Source organism: Onychomys torridus, unplaced genomic scaffold, assembly GCF_903995425.1.
Source record: "Onychomys torridus unplaced genomic scaffold, mOncTor1.1, whole genome shotgun sequence".
NCBI classification, from domain to species: Eukaryota; Metazoa; Chordata; class Mammalia; order Rodentia; family Cricetidae; genus Onychomys; species Onychomys torridus.
This window is the reverse complement of record NW_023412710.1, coordinates 1-6,300: the sequence shown is the minus strand read 5'-3', so window position 1 is coordinate 6,300 and position 6,300 is coordinate 1. Positions and strand designations below refer to the sequence as shown.

Genomic DNA, 6,300 nt, shown 5'->3' with positions numbered 1-6,300 from the left:
GTAAGCATTCTTAGGATGCTTTGGGCTCCTCTGAGGTGCCAGTGAGCCACATTCCCTTAGTGGTATGGAGTGGCCATCTCTTTAGAGTTTAGACCACGTTGCTTCCTTCTCACATAGGCCTGTGCTGGTTTTGCAGGTGCAGCGGTACTTGGAGAAGAGCATGGTCAGCAGGAAGGTACCTCTCCCGTTGTTCTGGCAAGGAGCCAGAGTAGCTCTGCCTGCTTTACTCTGCTGCCCCAGGGACACTAGGCCTCTGATTCCACTGTGCATAGTGTGGAGTGGTCTCTGGCGTGGGAGGATGCTGACTGCAGATTGGCTCGGTGTCTCATTCAGGGTTTCTTCTCATTCTGTGTGTCTGTCCTGCTCTCCCCACACATAGCTCTTTGGCTTCACAGAACGCTTTGGAGTGGTTCTTCTGTCTCCCTCGGCCTCTCAGGAGAACCACAGTCTGGACGGCTTCCAGCACTTCCTGAAGAGCCTGCAGTCAGGGCCTGCTGAGGGTGAGTGGGGATGGTGAGAGAGGAGAGCCAGGCACAGGCCCTTGGGAAGAACATGGACCTGACCTAAGGAAGGCCTTCTTTCCCCTGCCACCCCTTTCTGCAGACTCCCTGGAGGAAGGCCAGGCCACCGCCCCTCGGCCTGCCTCTCCACTGATGCACATCGAGGCCTTTCTGGCGTCTCTCTCTCTCCTTGGTCTACTTTCTGAAGTCACTGCTCTACGACCCATAAGAACTCAGGGTTCCTCACTGGGGACCTCACAACCATAGCCTCCTCACAAATACCCCCACTGCTCTCATCACCCTAAAGGTGTTCAGACAAGATCTGAAGGCTGAGAAGGTTGACTCAGCCTCAAAGAGCACTGGCTGCTCTTCTAGAAGACCTGGAACCTACATGGTGGCTCACAACCATCCACAATTCCAGTTCTGGCAGATCTGATGCCCTCTCATGACCTACTTGGGTACCAGGCACACATTGGTACACAGACATATATGCAGGCAAAACACTCATACATATAAAATTTTACAAGTGCCCATATGCAGACTGAGCCTTGAAGAATTAAAAGGCAGTTTACAAACAATCCCAAGGGCTGTGAAGATGGCTCACAAGCCTGCCACACAGCCATGAAACTTGAGTTGGAATACTCAGAGCACACACGAAAGCCAGAGATAGTAACGTAAGTGTCTATAACCCCAGTGCTCTTACCAAGAAATGGGTGCAGAGACAAGAGACACCCAAGAAGCCTGTGAGCCAGCTTGCCTGGCATACACAGTGGAAAAACAATCAAGAGACCCTGCCTCAAACAGGGTAGAAAGCAATAACCAACAAGAATCATTGTCCTCTCATCTGGCACACATACTGGGGCACAGGCACACCTGAATTCAGAACACGAATGTGTGCATATGCACATGGCACACACATAAAAAGACAAATCTTAAAAAAAAAACAAAAAAAACAAAGAAAAAATCCAATCCTTTGCACAAAAGCAAGAAGGAGGTAGGTCCTGGGCCTGTCCCAGGAAAGACTCAGTTGTAGTCCCCTACTGTGTTCAGTATGTAGAGGCTGGTGCCTCAGCTCAGTTCACAATTTGAGAGCCAGAGGTTCGATGACTTAGAAAAACTGCTACCAAGACTGGCATCCGGTTGAGCCTGCTTCAGCCAGCCTTCACAAAACAAGTGAAAAGGGAGAGGTCTGCAGCAAGCTGGAGAAAGAGCATGGGACCAGTCAGACATTTAGAGTTGAACACAAGGGTGAGAAGAAAGATACCAAAGATGACTGATAGGATCATAGTAGTGACAATGACCAAAATTAGTCTAAGGGACAGCCGATTTGAAAATGAAGGCAGCCCAGTGGTGACAGCACATGCCTTTAACTCCAGCACAGACAGAAGCAGGTGAATCTATGAGTTTGAGGCCAGAATGAGTTCTAGGACAGCCAAGGCAACACAGAGAAACCCTGTCTTGAAAAACAAACAAATTGTCCTTGAGGGCTGGAGAGATGGCTCAGAGGTTAAAAGCACTGGCTGCTCTCCTCCAGAGGTCCTGAGTTCAATTCCCAGCAACCACATGGTGGCTCACAACCATCTGTAATGAGATCTTGTGACCTCTTCTGGTGTACAGGCAGAAGGAAGGAAATGAAAGGAAAGCAGGAAGAGAATCAGATCTAGGATGGGTCTAGCTGGGTTTGAGCACTGGCCCCATCCAGCTACCCTTGGTTCACTGGTGTATTGCTTGGCCCAGTCCTCCAGAGTAACTATTCCTGTTCTTAAATGGCCATAGTGTGTCCTGGGCCAAACAAAGAACAAAGGGACAGCATCCACGGAGGGAATACTACTCAATGTAGACACACTAAGTTGTGGTTTAGTTTCATAGCTTCCATCACCTGAGGGAGCATCAGATAGCGAAGGCAATATAAGCAAAGGTCTGAGACTGCCATCCAACCCAAGGCTCCAGCAGGAAGACAAGTCAGGCAGTCTCAGCCATGTTCTCACCCTGCTCGCCTCAAACATTACACCATGGATTGTAATCTGAAAACAATCCCTGGAGAAAGACTGGCAGAACAGAGACGGGAAAGGATGGAGAGTACCTGGAGGCTGGGTTTATGCCTAGGAGTGCAAAGAACAGCAACTTTCCTCGCTAAACCCTACAACTCCCAACCCGACTGAAGACCATGTGGCTGTTGCTGTCCAGTTTGAAGACTTGCTAACTGCCTATTCCCGATTTAGGTCCTCGGGCAGTAGACTATTCAAAGACAAGGATTTACATTTTATTTCTTCCATGTTTATTTTGATCATGTGCTAGAGGCAGAACACAAGGCCTTAGTCATACCAGCCAAGTGCTCACCAGCTACACTCCACCCCCACCTGACAGCTGTACTGCACCCCACCTCTGCAACAGCTGCACTCCACCCCACCTCTGCAACAGCTGCACTCCACCCCACCTCTGCAACAGCTGCACTCCACCACACCTCTCCAACAGCTGCACTCCACCCCCACATGAGAGCTGCACTGCACCCCACCTCTGCAACAGCTGCACTGCACCTCACCTCTGCAACAGCTGCACTGCACCCCACCTCTGCAACAGCTGCACTGCACCCCACCTCTGCAACAGCTGCACTCCACCCCACCTCTCCAACAGCTACACTCCACCCCTGCAACAGCTGCACTCCACCCCACCTGACAGCTGCACTCCACCCCCACCTGACAGCTGCACTCCACCCCCGCCTGACAGCTGCACTGCACCCCACCTCTCCAACAGCTACACTCCACCCCTGCAACAGCTGCACTCCACCCCACCTGACAGCTGCACTGCACCCCACCTCTGCAACAGCTGCACTGCACCCCACCTCTCCAACAGCTGCACTGCACCCCACCTCTCCAACAGCTGCACTCCACCCTACCTCTGCAACAGCTGCAAAGCACCCCACCTCTGCAACAGCTGCACTGCACCCCACCTCTCCAACAGCTACACTCCATCCCTGCAACAGCTGCACTCCACCACACCTCTCCAACAGCTGCACTGCACCCCACCTCTGCAACAGCTGCACTCCACCCCACCTCTGCAACAGCTGCACTCCACCCCACCTCTGCAACAGCTGCAGCTGCACTCACCCACCTCTCAACAGCTGCACTGCACCCCACCCCTGCAACAGCTGCACTCCACCCCACCTCTCCAACAGCTGCACTGCACCCCACCTCTCCAACAGCTGCACTCCACCCCACCTCTGCAACAGCTGCACTCCACCCCACCTCTGCAACAGCTGCACTCCACCCCACCTCTGCAACAGCTACACTCCACCCCTGCAACAGCTGCACTCCACACCACCTCTCCAACAGCTGCACTCCACCCCACCTCTGCAACAGCTGCACTGCACCCCACCTCTCCAACAGCTGCACTGCATCCCACCTCTCCAATAGCTGCACTCCACCCCACCTCTGCAACAGCTGCACTGCACCCCACCTCTCCAACAGCTACACTCCATCCCTGCAACAGCTGCACTCCACCCCACCTCTCCAACAGCTGCACTGCACCCCACCTCTGCAACAGCTGCACTCCACCCCACCTCTGCAACAGCTGCACTCCACCCCACCTCTCGCAACAGCTGCACTCCACCCCTGCAACAGCTGCACTCCACCCCACCTCTCCAACAGCTGCACTCCACCCCACCTCTGCAACAGCTGCACTCCACCCCACCTCTGCAACAGCTGCACTGCATCCCACGTCTCCAACAGCTGCACTCCACCCCTCCTCTGCAACAGCTGCACTCCACCCCACCTCTACAACAGCTGCACTCCACCCCACCTCTGCAACAGCTGCACTCCACCCCACCTCCGCAACAGCTGCACTCCACCCCTGCAACAGCTGCACTCCACCCCACCTCTCCAACAGCTGCACTCCATCCCACCTCTGCAACAGCTGCACTGCACCCCACCTCTGCAGCAGCTGCACACCATCCCACCTCTCCAACAGCTGCACTCCACCCCACCTCTCCAACAGCTGCACTCCACCCCACCTCTGCAACAGCTGCACCCCACCCCACCTCTCCAACAGCTGCACTCCACCCCACCTCTGCAACAGCTGCACTGCACCCCACCTCTCCAACAGCTGCACTCCACCCCACCTCTGCAACAGCTGCACCCCACCTCTGCAACAGCTGCACTGCCCCCCACCTCTGCAACAGCTGCACTCCACCCCACCTCTGCAACAGCTGCACTGCACCCCACCTCTCCAACAGCTGCACTGCACCCCACCTCTCCAACAGCTGCACTCCACCCCACCTCTGCAACAGCTGCACTGCATCCCACCTCTCCAACAGCTGCACTGCACCACACCTCTGCAACAGCTGCACTCCACCTCACCTCTCCAACAGCTGCACTGCACCTCACCTCTCCAACAGCTGCACTGCACCCCACCTCTGCAACAGCTGCACTCCACCCCACCTCTCCAACAGCTGCACTCCACCCCACCTCTCCAACAGCTGCACTGCACCCCACCTCTCTAACAGCTGCACTGCACCCCACCTCTGCAACAGCTGCATTCCACCCCTACCTCTCCTTTCTAGCTTTAAGTAAATCAGAAGGTGCTTAAATCAGAATAGACCTTTACCTTGAACAGGTTGATGTTGTCCACCTGACTCTGAAAGAGAAAGTCATTGATGCTCTTCAGTTCAGATCCTGCAAGCAGACAAAGGACCCTGGTTTTGTACTTTGCTGAGTTCCCTGTTCAGTCCCAGAGTGGAGCTCTGCATGGTTCACATCACCTCCCACACTTGACAGCAATTTCCTTACCTGTCTGGAGCAGGCTCTGTGTACTAGGATGCCCCTACCTCGCAAAACAGCCACAAACTTCTCCAGCAAGTACAGGATTTGCTTGATGTACATTAGGTTCTTGGCCTTCAAACGCTTCCTGAGGAAGAAGTCACAGGCAGAGCTACCACAGGGTTCTGCAGCAGCTTCCCTCCACTGGATGCCACTGGGCCTTTCTGCCTAGGGCCTGACACACTGGGCTGTGAGCTACAAACCCTCCAGCAGATAAAAAGGCTGGCTAAGACCAAGGCTCTCAGAACCTGCTGTTCTGTCCAAAAAGCCCTGGATGTAGAGGGCACACACTAGGACAGACCAGTTCAACCCAATCCTCCAAGACCTGGGCACTAGCAGTAACCTCCATTGCGCTCTGGAAGGCTGAGCTGGAGGCCATTGAGACTGAGCATGGCTAGGTCTTCTTCCTCAGGGTAGTGTCTTACCTGTATCTTTCCATGTACTGGAGTAACTGAGAATAGGGATGGCAGAGCTGGAGAGAAAACAGAACAGCATGAGGACATCCCAGGACATGGTTAAGAGGATCTGTAGAGAAACATTAGTCCTTGTCTAGGAAATGGCAGCCCAGGACAACATCAAGGTGATGGGCAGCTTAACAGAAACAGACAAGGGCAAAGCATGTAGAGGCCATGGGCTGATGACAGCTGAGAGGGTAAGGGAAAAGGCCAAAGCCTAAGATCCTAAATGCCACAGGGGAACCGGGTTAGGAGATGACTCACACTCCACCAAGAGTAAGATTCAAGACTGTGACAGATATCACATAGGTTTCACGGTCAGAAGCATTCAGGCTTTAGAGCAGCACAGTTCAGCTGAGATTCATTCTGGATGAGGACTCAGGGTTTCTAGTCTGAGGAAACAAGACCAGCTGAGGAACTGGCGAGGTGAGGTAACTGTGGCTTGTTCTGTGTCTCTGATCTTCCAGCATTCATCCCAATAACTGGCCTCAGGTTTGATTTTATTAATAAGAACCTTTAAGGAGATGTCTA

General features: G+C 53.7%; 2 long non-coding RNA genes across 3 annotated transcripts; one reads left to right on the top strand and one right to left on the bottom strand.

Annotated features, from left to right (window-relative positions):
- The first annotated feature begins 23 nt into the window (after positions 1 to 23).
- LOC118575792 lies at positions 24 to 677 on the top strand. 2 transcript variants are annotated; one of them, XR_004943889.1, is made up of 3 exons: positions 24 to 175; positions 396 to 500; positions 604 to 677. It is a non-coding gene; the product is annotated as an uncharacterized LOC118575792 (long non-coding RNA). The 2 variants fall into 2 exon arrangements; XR_004943888.1 differs by having other exon boundaries at positions 380 to 500.
- A 4,340-nt stretch (positions 678 to 5,017) lies between these two features.
- LOC118575791 lies at positions 5,018 to 6,134 on the bottom strand. The gene is made up of 3 exons (XR_004943887.1): positions 5,740 to 6,134; positions 5,285 to 5,402; positions 5,018 to 5,170 (listed from the first exon to the last, which is right to left on the bottom strand). It is a non-coding gene; the product is annotated as an uncharacterized LOC118575791 (long non-coding RNA).
- Positions 6,135 to 6,300: the final 166 nt, after the last annotated feature.